Genomic DNA, 14,158 nt, shown 5'->3' with positions numbered 1-14,158 from the left:
GTATTGAGTATTGTTGCCAGTTTCTTCCCTCGAACAGCTAGACTTTGAAATTCCCTTCCTGCTACCTGCTTCCCTGGCTGTACTGATATGTAGAAGTTTAAATGTAACATAGATAAATATCTTGTTAATCTTTCCTGGACACAGCCCTAAATAGTAGCTCCTTACGCCCAAGAGGCGATATGCTTTGTAAGGGGGGGGGGGCGTGAGTAAAAAAAAAATTATTGTAACACATTGAGTTTTTCATGTGGAATATTTGGTTACCTAAAAAGAAAACAAAAATAACCCCTATCGCCCCATCAGCACTCCTAAGCGAATGAAAGCTACGAAGATGACAGAAGTCTCGTAAGAAACTAATTGAGTTGAAGAATTTAGAAATCTGCTGATAACAATTTAATTTTGCCTGCTGATAGGGTACGCATAAATAGGATCTCCATAAAGTTTTTTTTAAGAGTACACAGTAGTCAATGGGACAATATCATAGTAATCGTTAGTAGTGTAAATTTGGATTACTTAAGGGAAACAGCTCATCAAGAACTTGTTTACATTGGACTTGAAGACAACCATATTATAGTCAGCTGGAAGGCAAGCAAACGAAAGATAGTTTCTAAGAAAGAAGCTTTGTTCATGGAATCTGCGTTTAGGTTTAAGCACAGACAAAGAGTGGGGGAAATTATTGATAGGGTTTTCAGCTAGATGAGTGTTTCTCGTGAATGTTTGGCGAGGTGGGGCCATAGATTGGAGCTCAGACGAGCACCTGCCATTAAAATAACGATGAATCTGAGAAAGGCTCGCAACGTCGCTTCTGTGAGAAAGAGGTTGCAGGAAAAAGAAAAGTCTATTTTGAACTCTGTCAAGGCAGGATAAAATCTTTTTAGCAGCTCCTGTTCAGATGTGGCAACAATACTCCATCCTTGGATGTACCTGCCTCTTATATAAGTAGAGAATTGCATCAGCAGTGAGATATCTACTGTGTTGATAGAAGGATTCCACCATTTTACCAGCGATCTGGGCAATGGATTTGATGTACAAGTTCCATTTCAGATCAGGAGTAAAGGTCAAGCCCAGAAGCTTGTCAAAACATGGAGTCTCCCCAAAATGAGAGCCAGTCATCTCAAGTGATGCCAGATGGGGATCAGAGCATTGATGATGTAAAGATAGAAGCTTGGTTTTAGATGCATTAAAAGTAACCAGCCAATTTTTGTAGTGTCGTCAGCATAAATGTCTATGCATGATCTAAGGATGTGATCTGGAAGATCATTGATGAATATCAGGAAGAGAGTTGGGCCCAGGATGGACCCCTGAGGGACTCAAGTATTAATACTATGAGCTTCTGATTTCTGCCCATCAACCACTACTCTTATTAACCTATCAGAGAGAAATGATTTAATAATTGAGAAGACATTTCCTGCTATACCATAGCTGAAGATCTTGTGAAGTAGACCTTTATGCCATATCCTATCAAACGCCTTAGATATGTCTAGGGCAATTGCCCTAGAAAGGAAGCCCCTGTCGAGAGATTCGCTAATCCTATGAGATATAACCGTCAGCACACCTGCTGTAGATCTAGCAGAATGCAAACCATATTGCATGTCACTAAGAAAGTTATTTTTTGTTGAGGTGATTGATTACTTCTCTATTTAACACAGATTCCAGTAACTTGGCGAGGTGGGGCCATAGAAGGAAATTTATTGGTTTGTACTGGGAGGGAGATGACCGATCACCTGAATTCTTAAAATACAGGGCATACTGATGAGATTTTCCAAGGTGTTGGGAAGCAATTCTCCTTGAGACCGTGCTTAAACAGTTGTCTGGTTGAAGTTTTTTCAGCACTATAATTGGAATGCCATCAGGGCCATTTGTTTTACTGAAATCAATCAAGGTTTTTGATTAGCTTGGCAACATCACGTACAGATATTTGTATGTCGCATAGTATGTTTTCTGATACAGGAGGAAATATGGCGGGTTGGGGGCCTTGGTTGCATAGGGTAAAGTTATCCGGAAATAGAAATCTTCTTCCGCTCTAGAAAGACCAGTCGGCCAAAAAGAAACGGACGCCGAACCATTGTCAAACAGACGTTAAGTATTAATTTTTAAATTCATCTTAACTCCTAACAAATGTATTTCATGTTGCCTTGTTTAAATTTGTTTTTCTTGTTTTATTTATGTATATTTATTTATTTGTCTATACTTTTCCTGTCTTGCAAAACTTTTAAGATGAGATTCGTCACCACCACCCTCTCCGTGACTACTATTCGAACAGGCAAAACACTGCTCACTTGTGCTACATTCAAGTAAACTAGCGATAAAAAACAAAAATGCCGGGAATTATTTTTTCTATTACAGTAGATGAAGTTAGGACTTTATTTAAGTAATATACTTAATATATACTATTACTATAAGCTTGCTTATATTGAAAATGCTAGCCAATCAAACCATCTAATATAGTTAGTCTTAATTTCAATTGTATTCGAAATATAATACAGTGACATTAGCAAAGAAAAAGTCACCTATGAAAACGAGAACCTCCCAAATTAAAACCTTGAATAATTATCTAAACTCAAATGTAAATTAATATTAACCCGACTTCACAAATTGATAAAAGATCATTATTGGATTTTAATTATTAGGTGAAGCTCGGATGATTCAAACTCAAGATAGATAACGCCAAAAACATCCCCACATTAATATGAGAGGGGAGATTATCTTCAAAAAGCGTCCTGAATTGATAATTGAGCACCGGACTTTACTAAGTAGATATTAATAAGTCCCTTGTACTTATTCCCCCCCCCCGCCTTTTATGGAGATAGATAATGCAATGGATGTGTTATCGGCAGCTCCAGTAACTTTCGCTTCTCCTTTTTTGTCCCTCAGTCCTCATTCAAATGAGTGATTTTTCTGACAAAGGGTGAAGAAAAAAAAAATGCTGTCTTTTTCTCTCTTACTTTCCCTCTCTGTTCTGCTCTAACGAAGTATGCCGACCTATTCCACAAATCCCAAAACCTCAACATGAAATATCTCCAGAAAAAAAAACTTGAATAAACCTAGAACCCCATCTTCCAACGTAAACCCCTACTACCATATCTCCTTCTCCAACATCAGGGGTCTACGTTCCAACCTTCCAGAGATTGCAACCCAATTACAGGAGACGAAACCGGACATATTATTTCTAAGCGAAACTGGAATAGGGCTGACCACTTCCCTAGATGAGTTCATAATTAACGGATACTCTAACAACAGCTAAATCTGACCTCCAAGATCGCCACGGGCATGGAATATGTGCCTACATTAAAGATGACTTCCCGTGTGGCAGGGATATCTCTAGAGAAGATCCTAATTTACCCTATATCTGCTTCCGGGTTGCACTTGCTTAAATCACTGCATTTATTTATTTATCTATCGGCCCCATAACAGCGGAGTTACTATCTTTAAGAGCATATCTGAGAAAATAGACCACATCCTGTCTGCACATTCCTCGGTTAACATCCACATCTGTGGTGACTTCAATGTCCATAACGTGGAATGGCTGACCCATTCAAATAAGACAGACGATGGGGGGAGGTTTTGTCAATCCATATTAAATAAAAAAATAGTCAACCACCTCAGCAGAAATAACCTTCTTAGTGACACGCAATATGGTTTCCGTTCTGCAAGATCTACCGCAGATGTGCTAACGGTTATATCTCATAGGATTAGTGAATCTCTTGACAAAGCCTTCCTTTCTCGGGCAATTGCTCTTGACATATCAAAGGCCTTCGACAAGGTATGGCACAAGATTTCCAGCTATGGTATAACTGGAAATGTTTTCTCTATTATTAAATCATTTCTCTTTGATATGCTCATAAGAGTAGTGGTTGATGGACAAAAATCAGAGGCCTGCAGTATTAATGCTGGAGTCCCTCAAGGGTCTATCCTGTGCCCAACTCTTTTCCTGATCTACATCAATGATCTCCCTAAACACATACGTAAATCATTCGTTGACATCTATGCTGATGACACGACCATCTATGGCAACACATCTAAGGCTGTAAATGACAAAGTTCTCTCTGATTCTCTCTCCTCTGATCTTGAGCGAGTGGTTCAGTGGGGGAAGACGTGGCTGGTTACTTTTAATGCATCTAAAACCAAGCTTCTATCTTTACATCATCAACGCTCTGATCCCCATCTGGCATCAATTGAAATGGATGGCTCTCGTCTAGGAGAAGCCCCATGTTTTGACAAGCTTTTGGGCTTGACCTTTACTCATGATCTGAAATGGAACACGTACATCAAGCCTGTTGCCAAGGTCGCTGGAAAGATGGTGGGATCCTTCTACCGTTCCAGAAGATATCTCACTACTGATGCAATTCTCTATCTATATAAAAGCCAAGTACGTCCAAGGATGGAATACTGCTGCCATATCTTGGCAGGAGCTGCTAAAAATAGTCTATCCTGCCTTGACAGAGTACAAAATAGACTTTGTGGCATAGTGGGGGATGCTCTTTTCTCTTCCCTGCAACCTCTCTCCCACAGAAGAGACGTTGCGAGCCTATCTTTGTTTTATCTTTATTTCCATGGCAGGTGCTCATCTGAACTCCAATCTCTGGTCCCCCCCCTCGCCAATCTTTTACGAAAAACACCCGTCTAGCTGAATCCACTGTCAAAAATGTTCCCCACAACGTAGATTCCATGAACAAAGCTTCTTTCTTAGAACTGCACGCCTGTGGAACTCTGTTCCGTCTGCCTACTTCCCACCTGACTACAACCTGGATGTCTTCAATTCCAACGTAAACAAACTCCTGATGAACCGCCCTCTTAAGTAGACACTTCATTAAATCTCCACACTAACGTACTGTACTTGCAATAACCCTTATCCCTGAGTGGCTTCCAAGCCTTGATAAGTGGTGACCACTGTGTAAAAAAGAAAAAAAGCTGCAAAGTTCTTGGCAAAAAGTTTGCCTTTGTTTGATGCTGACGAAATTATCTCACGTCTAATGATGATAGTTGGGACAGAGCACTCTTCTGTTCAGGATCTTGTTTGCTATTTACCAAAACTGGTGGGAACAAAGCCACTGCTCAGCCACTTTAGACTTGACGGAGTGAGCATACAACTCTCTCGCGTTCTTCCTTACTCTTTTACAGTGGTTGCTGGCAGTCCTGAAAGCGGCTTTAGTCTCAGTACATTTATTACGTTGGAAGCAATGGAAAAAGTGATTTCTGTGCACAATGGCAGCAGCACATTCCGGGGAGAATCACAGCTGGCTGTTAGGTTTTTGCTGGAATTTTTTTAGGGTATAAAACGGTCTATACCTACGATTAACCATTCCGCCAGGTCGTATACTATAGAGGAAACATCCTTTTTAAACATGAAATGCAGAGATAGATCTGATATAAATGTACGGAATCTATCCCAGTCAGCCATAGAGTATCGATATACTGTACGATGAAAAGGGACGTCTGGGGACATTACATTTCGTTTTTATTTTAACTGACACAACGAAGTGGTCGAAAGATCCCAGTAGAGATAGAACGGAAGATGAACATCGTTCAGGGCAAGTTGTGAGGAAAAGGTCTAGGAGAGTTGCATATCGACCGTCAGTATCGGGCACACAGGTGGGTTCACAAACAATCTGAGTGAGGTCATAAGCAATAGAGAAATCGTGACAGAACCTCACCTCATCATAATCTGTCTTGTTTGAGTGGGTTAACCATTCTACATTGTGAAGATTGAAGTCTTTGAAAGATGAACAGACAGGATGTGGTGATTTTCTCAGATATGCTCTTAAAGATAGTAACTCCACTCTTGTGGAGGCTATAGAGGGCAAATATAAACGCAGTAGTGTGAGCAAGTGCTACCCCGAAGCACATATAGGGTAAATAAGAGTCTTATCTGGAGATGTCTCTAGCACATGGAAAGCCATCTTTAATGTAGCCACATATTCCATGCTCATGGCGACCTTGGGAGTCAGATTTAGATGCTAAGTCAGAGTATCTTTTAATTCCAAATTCTTCTAGGGAAATAGTCGGCCCAATGCCAGTTTGGCTTAGGAATAATAGGTCTGGTTTAGTCTTCTGTAATTGGATTCCAAACTCTGGAAGGTTGGAACATAGACCCCTGATGTTGAAAGATGAAGATCTGGGTTTAGTCGAGTATTTTTTCATGTTTAGAGCAGGGCAGAGAGGGAAAGTAAGAGAGAAAAAGAAACAGATTTTTTTTCGTAGCACATGATAACGTAACGCCGTAACAATTACCCACTAATATGGCATCGAGAAACCCCACCAGAAGCTACTGCATTGTCCAGAATCCATTCACCAAATGGCAATACAGCAGCCCCAGTACTTTGCTGATAGGACAGCCTCCTTAGTGGTTAATCCCAGGTCCGGGTCCCTGACTATCAGGCGGATGTCAGCCCAGTTAAATGTTTACCTCCAGTATCCTTATTAGTGACAAATTAGGAGAAGCGAGCGTAGTGGAAGCTGCCGATAACGCATCCACAATCCATTGTCCACTGTCCATTTAAAAAAAAAATGATAATATTAAGTAATGTACTTAATACAAGTCCGACTGACATGTTTAAGGGAAGTGTGGCGATAGATTCCCCTCTCACTAACTGAAAATAAATAGAATTGTCGAATTTATTTTTGCTATAAAACAATCAAATAAAAAATATAAATTAAAAACTGAAATAAATACATTCATTAACATGTGCCTATAATAAAACAGAGAATACACTTCACAATTAAACAACTTATCTGTTAAAAGCTTCCGTCTTCAATGCAAAACTATTAAAAATAGCCTTCGATTTAGATTCAATTCAGCGTCTTGTTGCGGACCAGAGTATAAATACCCTAACTCGCTACAAAAGAAAAATAATGAAACGAATGGAATTGAAGGAAACAAAAACTCAATTGATGGATAAGATAAACGTGTCGTTTATTTACTGTTGAAAGAATGAATGTTTTAGATATAACATGTGTTCATGTCCGCGCGGGTGTAACCATGGTTTGTTGCGGGACTGGTGGTGTAGAAAGAAAAGGAAATGTGTGTTCATCTCACTATCGTTTGTTCGCGCGTGGGAAGAGAAGTGAGTAATATAGTAGAAATGAGAATGATAGTCCAGCGTGTAGACAAAGACAAAGGATAGAGGGTTGACATCAGTTAGCAGTCAGCTACGCGAAGGTATTCTCAGGGACAAGTTGTATATATAGAGAGAGAAAGAGTGAGAATGTCAATCCAGTTCATGGAGAGAGAAAGCGTATAACGTGTACGTACTGTTTGTTAGCTTTTTGCCCCACATGGTAGCAAGTGGCGTGAGGCATGCGCCTCTCGAAAGGGAGGCGGCTGGTTCGTCGAACCTCTCAGTCCGAAAAGGGAGAAGCCGCTTATTGCTCTTTCTTTTATAGGTGTTTCCGGTGGTCTTTTGTGCATGTGTGGATTTCCTTCGAAAGGGAAGTGACGTTGTCTATGTGTGCGTACGTGTGCGTACGTTAGCGTGTGTGTGTGTGTATACACGTGAATGTGAGTGTATGTACGCGAACGTTAGTATATCTACTTGTGTGTACATGTGCGCGTATGTTTGTGTGTGCGTATGTATATGACAAGTAATATAGCTTGAGATGTGAACTCGTGTTTTTGTGTGAGACTAGAAAAGGCTTGTGCAGTCTAAAAAGTTTTTTTTTTTTTTTAAATAACCGTTGAGAACGCTACTCTTGTTCTACAATTGGTTTGGTGACGTTTTAAATAATACGAGATACAGGAGTTGGGGAGGGATAAAAAGAATTGTCGAATCTATTTATGCTATATTAAAAATCAACTTGCTACATATAATGAGTACATTCATGGATGAGGTAAATCTATTATTAAATAAAACCATCAAATAAAAAATATATAAATTAAAAACTGAAATAAATATAAATAATATTAACATTTGCCTGTAATAAAACAGAGAATGCATATCACAATTAAGCAACTTATTTAATTTACATTATTTATTTATTTATTTAAGTTAATGTTAACATTACCCCTACCCCCACCCCCACCCCCATCACAAAGCACAATTAGACACAATTTTGAATTAATCTTGATTATTGTGGAAAATTTATATATCTAAAAATAAGTATCTGACTAGAAAACTGAAAAATTACCAGGTTCTTCTTTGGAGTAAGAACGAACATTGAAAACCGAAACATTGAATTTCAATTAAAAGCAATTGTATCTACTTAACTGTCATGTCGAAATTATTAATGTTTCCAAAAGTTACGAAAAACAATAATGTAGAAAATTAGTTATTAATGAAAATAGATTTTGAAAAAATTAGCATGTTGTACATAAATAATAAACAGACGAATTCATATCCTAGCAGGGGAGGTAACTAGAGTCTTCCCTATTAGATTTCAATAGCGCATCAATGAATCGTGAAATCGTGAAAGTAGATATTTTATGTAATAATGAAGTAAAATATTATTTATTGCGATAGGACAATCAAATAGATGACCTTGGTTTTTAATGAAAATTAAATTTTGCGATTTTCGTTGTTATTCCAAAAAAGCGACTATTACTATAGTTCATTGGGATTCTTGTGCCAATTTCTCTTGTTAAACTACATGTATCGTCAAACTATTTAATGTTTCTACATTATAATCAAAATGCTCTGGGTACTTGTATAGTCTAATCAAGACATTAAAAAATGAAAATATCGAAAAAAAAAAAAAAAAAGGTTATATTATACGTAAAGGTTATAGAACGAGGTTCTCCGAAAAAAAAAATTCACTTAATTTCATCAAGTAGTTTTTTTTTTTGTTTGTTTGTTTTGTTTTGTTTTTTTTACAGCGAAAAAACAATTTGTTATGATATCGAGCAAAAGGTTCGATTTTTAGGACGAAAAGCTAGTATTAAAGATGGGGAGGGAGTGTCGACGCTTTAAATTGAGTTATCTCCCCGTGGCGTGTTCAAAACATTCTAAGATGGCTAACTTTCAAGCACTCTCATGAAAACGCGTTTTTTCCGCTGTAAAAAAAAAACTACTCGATCAACTTAAGTGAAATTTATTCAAAGTCAAAAACGGATCTATACAATATAACCTTTTTTCAATATTTTCATTTTTTAACGTCTTGATTAAACTGTACAAGTACCATGCTCTGAATTAATTTATATTAAACAACTCCGGTTATCATTATAGGAGTGTGGCCCTCCTGACACCACAAACTTACTCCTATGGCCCGTCTGGGACTCTGAGTTTGATATGTCTGCTATAGTTCATTGGGATTCCCACAGACGACAAAAGTCTAAAGAGAAAGAAATTGAGAATTGACCTGAAATACAGTAGAACCCCGAGATACGGCATTAAAAATAAGTAACGAAATACAGTACAGTATATACTACACATGTATATAATCAAATAACATTATAAATAACACCGGTCCTCCTGCATATGACCTTATTATCTTCCGGTGACTTATAAACGCCATAATTAATATCTCTTTTTGGTGAGGCCCCAGCTTGCAGGCTTTGGGGATTGTGGAGCCACCCTTTAATTGCCATTGCTCCCAGGTCCACTCTGACCCGGAGTGGTAGTACCTGTTAAGATCCCAACTATGGGTTAAATATAAACCGGCTTAAAAAAAAAAATATATATATATATATATATATATATATATATATATATATATATATATATATATATATATATATATTTTATTTTTAAGTGAAACTGGCATTGGACAGGCTATTTCCCTAGAAGAGTTTGCAATTACAGGATACTCTAACTTAACTTCTAAATCTGACCCCCTAGATCGCCATGGGCATGGAATATGTGCCTATATTAAAGATAGCTTTCCATGTGGGAGGGACATCTCCAGGGAAGATCCTAACTTACCCTATATGTGCTTCCGGGTTGCTTTAGCTCACACTACTGCATTTATATTTACTCTCTATCGCCCCCACAACAGCGGAGTTACTATCTTTCAAAGCATATCTGAGAAAATTGACCAAGTCCTATCTGCTTATCCTTCAGCTAACATTCACGTATGTGGAGACTTCAATGTTCACAACGTCGAATGGTTGACCCACTCAAACAAGACCGATGATGAGGGGAGGTTCTGTCATGATTTCTCCATTGCCTATGACCTCACTCAAATTGTTCAGGAACCCACTCGTGTGCCCGACAATGACGGCCAGTATGCGAGCCTACTAGACCTTTTTCTCACAACTTGCCCTGAACTATGTTCAGTTTCTGTTCTGTCGCCTCTTGGATCTTCCGACCACTCTGTTGTATCACTTAAGATAAAAATGAAATGTAATAAGTCCCCAGACGTACCTCTCCATCATACACTAAGGCTGACTGGGATAGCTTCCGTACATTTATATCTGATCTACCTCTGCAATCCATGTTTTAAAAGGATGTGTCCTCTATAGTATTAGACCTGACGGAATGGTTAATTGTAGGTATTGACCATTTCATACCCTCGAAAAAGTTTCAGCAAAAACCTAACAGTCAGCCATGGTTCTCTCCAGAATGTGCCGCTGCCATTGCGCACAGAAATCACTTTTTCCACTGCTTCAAACGTAATAGATGTATGGAAACTAAAGCCGTTTTCAGGACTGCCAGCAACCATTGTAAGAAAGTAATAAGGAACGCAAGAGAGTTGTATGCTCAATCTGTTAAGTCCAAAGTAGCTGAGCAGCGGCTTGGTTCCCACCAGTTTTGGCAAATAGCAAACAGAATCCTGCTCCATCCCAACTATTATCAATGGACCTGAGGTAATCTCGTCAGCATCAGACAAAGCTAAACTCTTTGTCAAGAACTTTGCAGCTAATTCTACCCTTTGCGACAAAGGCCGCCAACCCCCAATATTTCCTCCTGTATCAGAAAACACGCTATGTGATATACGTATATCTGTACGTGATGTTGCCAAGCTTATCAAAAACCTTGATTCCAGTAAAGCAACTGGCCCTGACGGTATTCCAATTATAGTACTCAAAAAATTTCAACCTGAACTAGCGCCCATACTTACAAAACTGTTTAAACGTTGTCTTAAGGAGAATAGTTTCCCATCTCCCTGGAAAATCTCATCAGTATGCCCTGTATTTAAGAATTCAGGTGATCGCTCATCCCCCTCTCAGTACAGGCCAATAAGTCTCCTGTGCGTCATGAGTAAGTTGCTAGAATCTGTGTTAAATACAGAAGTAATCAACCATCTCAACAAAAATAACCTTCTTAGTGACACTCAATATGGTTTCCGTTCTGCTAGATCTACAGCAGATGTGCTTACAGTTATATCACATAGGATTAGCAAATCTCTCGACTGTGGCAATCTTTCTAGGGCAATTGCTCTTGACATATCTAAGGCCTTTGATAGGGTATGGCATAAAGGTTTACTTCATAAGATCGCGAGCTATGGTATAGCTGGAAAAGTCTTCTCAATTATTAAATCATTTCTTTCTGATAGGTTCATAAGAGTGGTAGTTGAGGGGCAAAAATCAGAAGCTCACAGTATTAATGCCGGTGTCCCTCAGGGGTCCATCCTGGGCCCAACTCTTTTCCTGATCTACATTAATGATCTTTCAAATCACATCCTTACATCATTTGTAGACATTTATGCTGACGACACTACCATTTATGGTAGCACATCTAAGACAGTAAACGACCAAGTTCTCTCCAATTCTCTCTCCTCTGATCTTGAGCACGTAGTACAATGGGGAAAGGAGTGGCTGGTTACTTTTAATGCATCTAAAACCAAGCTTCTCTCCTTACATCATCAACATTCTAATCCACATTTGGCATCAATTGAAATGAATGGCTCTCGTCTTCTGGAGGCCTCAAGTTTTGACAAGCTTCTGGGCTTGACCATTACTCCTGATCTTAAATGGAACACGTACATCAAATCTGTTGCCAAGGCCGCTGGGAAAATGGTGGGATCTTTCTATCGATCCGGTAAATATCTCACTGCTGATGCTATTCTCTATCTATATAAAAGCCAGGTACGTCCAAGGATGGAATACTGTTGCCACATCTGGGCAGGAGCTGCTAGAAAGGACTTGTCCTGCCTTGATAGAGTTCAAAATAGACTTCGTAGCCTCGTAGGAGATGTCCTTTTCTCCTCCTTGCAACCTCTATCTCACAGAAGAGATGTTGCGAGTTTGTCTCTGATGTATCGTTATTTTCATGGAAAGTGTTCGACTGAGCTTAAATCTATGGTCCCCCCTCGCCAAACTTTCACAAGAAACACTCGTCTAGCTGTAAACACTATCAATAATTCCCCCCACTCTTTATCTGTGCCTAAACCTAAACGTAGATTCCATGAACAAAGCTTCTTTCTTAGAACTGCACGCCTGTGGAATTGTCTTCCGTTTTCCTGCTTTCCGGCTGACTACAATATGGTTGTGTTCAAGTCTAAAGTAAATAAGTTCTTGATGAGCCGTTCCATATAAGTTATCAAATTTACCAAATGTTCATTACTAATGATTACTATATTGTCCAATTTCTACTGTACACTCTTTAACCCTTATCCTTAAGTGGCCTCTGGGCCTTGATAATGTGGTGATGCCTTTGTAAAAAAAAAAAATATATATATATATATATATATACATATATATATATATATATATATATATATATATATATATATATATATACTCTATAAAAAATTGTTCTTCAAAATCACTGGATTCGGCATTAAATAACAACCAACCAACCATAAATAACAACGTAAGGCGAGGCAAATACCGTAACCAGGGACAAGAAAAACATCGTATTCCACATTATAATTTGAAAAACCGTATCCTGGGGTCGCCGTATCCCAGGGTTCTACTGTATTTTGAAAACAGCTGATAGCAATTCGATGCTGGCTGCTGTTCTGCTCTTTATAAATACAGTTTATAACAGCAACTAGTTATACGTTCTCCCATATGGTCTAGTGGTTAGGATTCCTGGCATTCACCCAGGCGGCCCGGGTTCGATTCCCGGTGTGGGAACGTAATTTTTTGTTATGTTTCAGTATCTACTTTTTTTTTTTAAAAAAAGAAAAAAGAAGAAGAAAAGGCTGACGTACACAAGTGAAATATGCATTGGCTCCGATGTTGTAGGCATTATGTTCGAGGGAGCGCTTATTATTTTGCGTGTGTGGCCTCGTTTTGTTTTTGTTTATTTGGGCTTTTTGCGCTGTTCAGATTATTTTGGTATTATGTTTTTGTTTTTTGGGGTTTGTTTTTTTGTTTTTGTTTTTGGATGGATATTTTATTTTTTGTTTATTTATTTATTTATTTATTTATTTTTGGGCGGAGATTATAGTTATAGGTAATTATTAGTAGGGAACTTGGTGCAAGTCCAGATAAACAAAAATAAATAAAAAGGTTTATCGTGTCCCTTGCCTACCTCTCACGGAATGTTGTCAGTGTTTTTTCTCATATCGAAAAACAGTGAAGGAAAGAATTTTTGAGTGTGTGGCCTTTGTTTGTTTTTTTTTGTTTTTTGTTTTTTTTTTTTTGTTTTTCTTTTCTTTTCTTTTTGCACTTATTCATCAGTGTTATTTTTTTTTCTTATTTCTTTTTTTCTTTTTTATTGTTTTCTTTTTTCTTTTCTTTTTACACTTATTCATCAGTGCTATTTCTTTTCTTTTTTCTTTTTTTCTTTTTTATTGTTTTCTTTTTTTCTTTTCTTTTTACACTTATTCATTTCATCAGTGCTATTTTTTTTCTTTTTTCTTTTTTATTGTTTTCTTTTTTTCTTTTCTTTTTACACTTATTCATCAGTGCTATTTTTTTTTTTTTTAATAGTCTGTTAAATCCGGCTAAAATATAAATCGCAAAGTTCAAGCCAAATTGAAATTTTTCCGTGCTGAAATAATGGCGTTATTATTTAGAAAGCCATTATTAACATGAGACGGGAGGGTGTTACTGTTGCGATGTTTTTCGATATGAGGAAAATCACCGAGGACATTCGTTACTGGTAGGTTTTTGTTTATTTTTGTTTATCGCCGACTTGCACCAGTTTTCCTGTTAATAATTACCTATAACTATAATCTCCGACCAAAAAAAAATGTCCATAAAAAAAAAACACGATAACGAAATAATCCGAACAGCGCAAAGTTTGAGAAACGAAAAAAACGTGGCAACACACGCAAAATAATAAGCGCTCTCTCATCGGAGCCGATGTGTACGTCCGCCAAAAAAAAACTGTTTTAT

The 14,158-nt window shown here is 37.9% G+C and overlaps 1 non-coding gene across 1 annotated transcript; it reads left to right on the top strand.

The window, feature by feature from the left end:
- The first annotated feature begins 12,877 nt into the window (after positions 1–12,877).
- Positions 12,878–12,949, top strand: Trnae-uuc (transfer RNA glutamic acid (anticodon UUC)). The gene has a single exon. It is a non-coding gene; the product is annotated as a tRNA-Glu (tRNA).
- Positions 12,950–14,158: the final 1,209 nt, after the last annotated feature.

The sequence above is a fragment of the Euprymna scolopes genome, chromosome 28 (genome assembly GCF_053919585.1).
Source record: "Euprymna scolopes isolate OS-2025 chromosome 28, ASM5391958v1, whole genome shotgun sequence".
Classification (NCBI taxonomy): domain Eukaryota; kingdom Metazoa; phylum Mollusca; class Cephalopoda; order Sepiida; family Sepiolidae; genus Euprymna; species Euprymna scolopes.
This window is presented reverse-complemented; position numbering and strand designations above follow the sequence as displayed.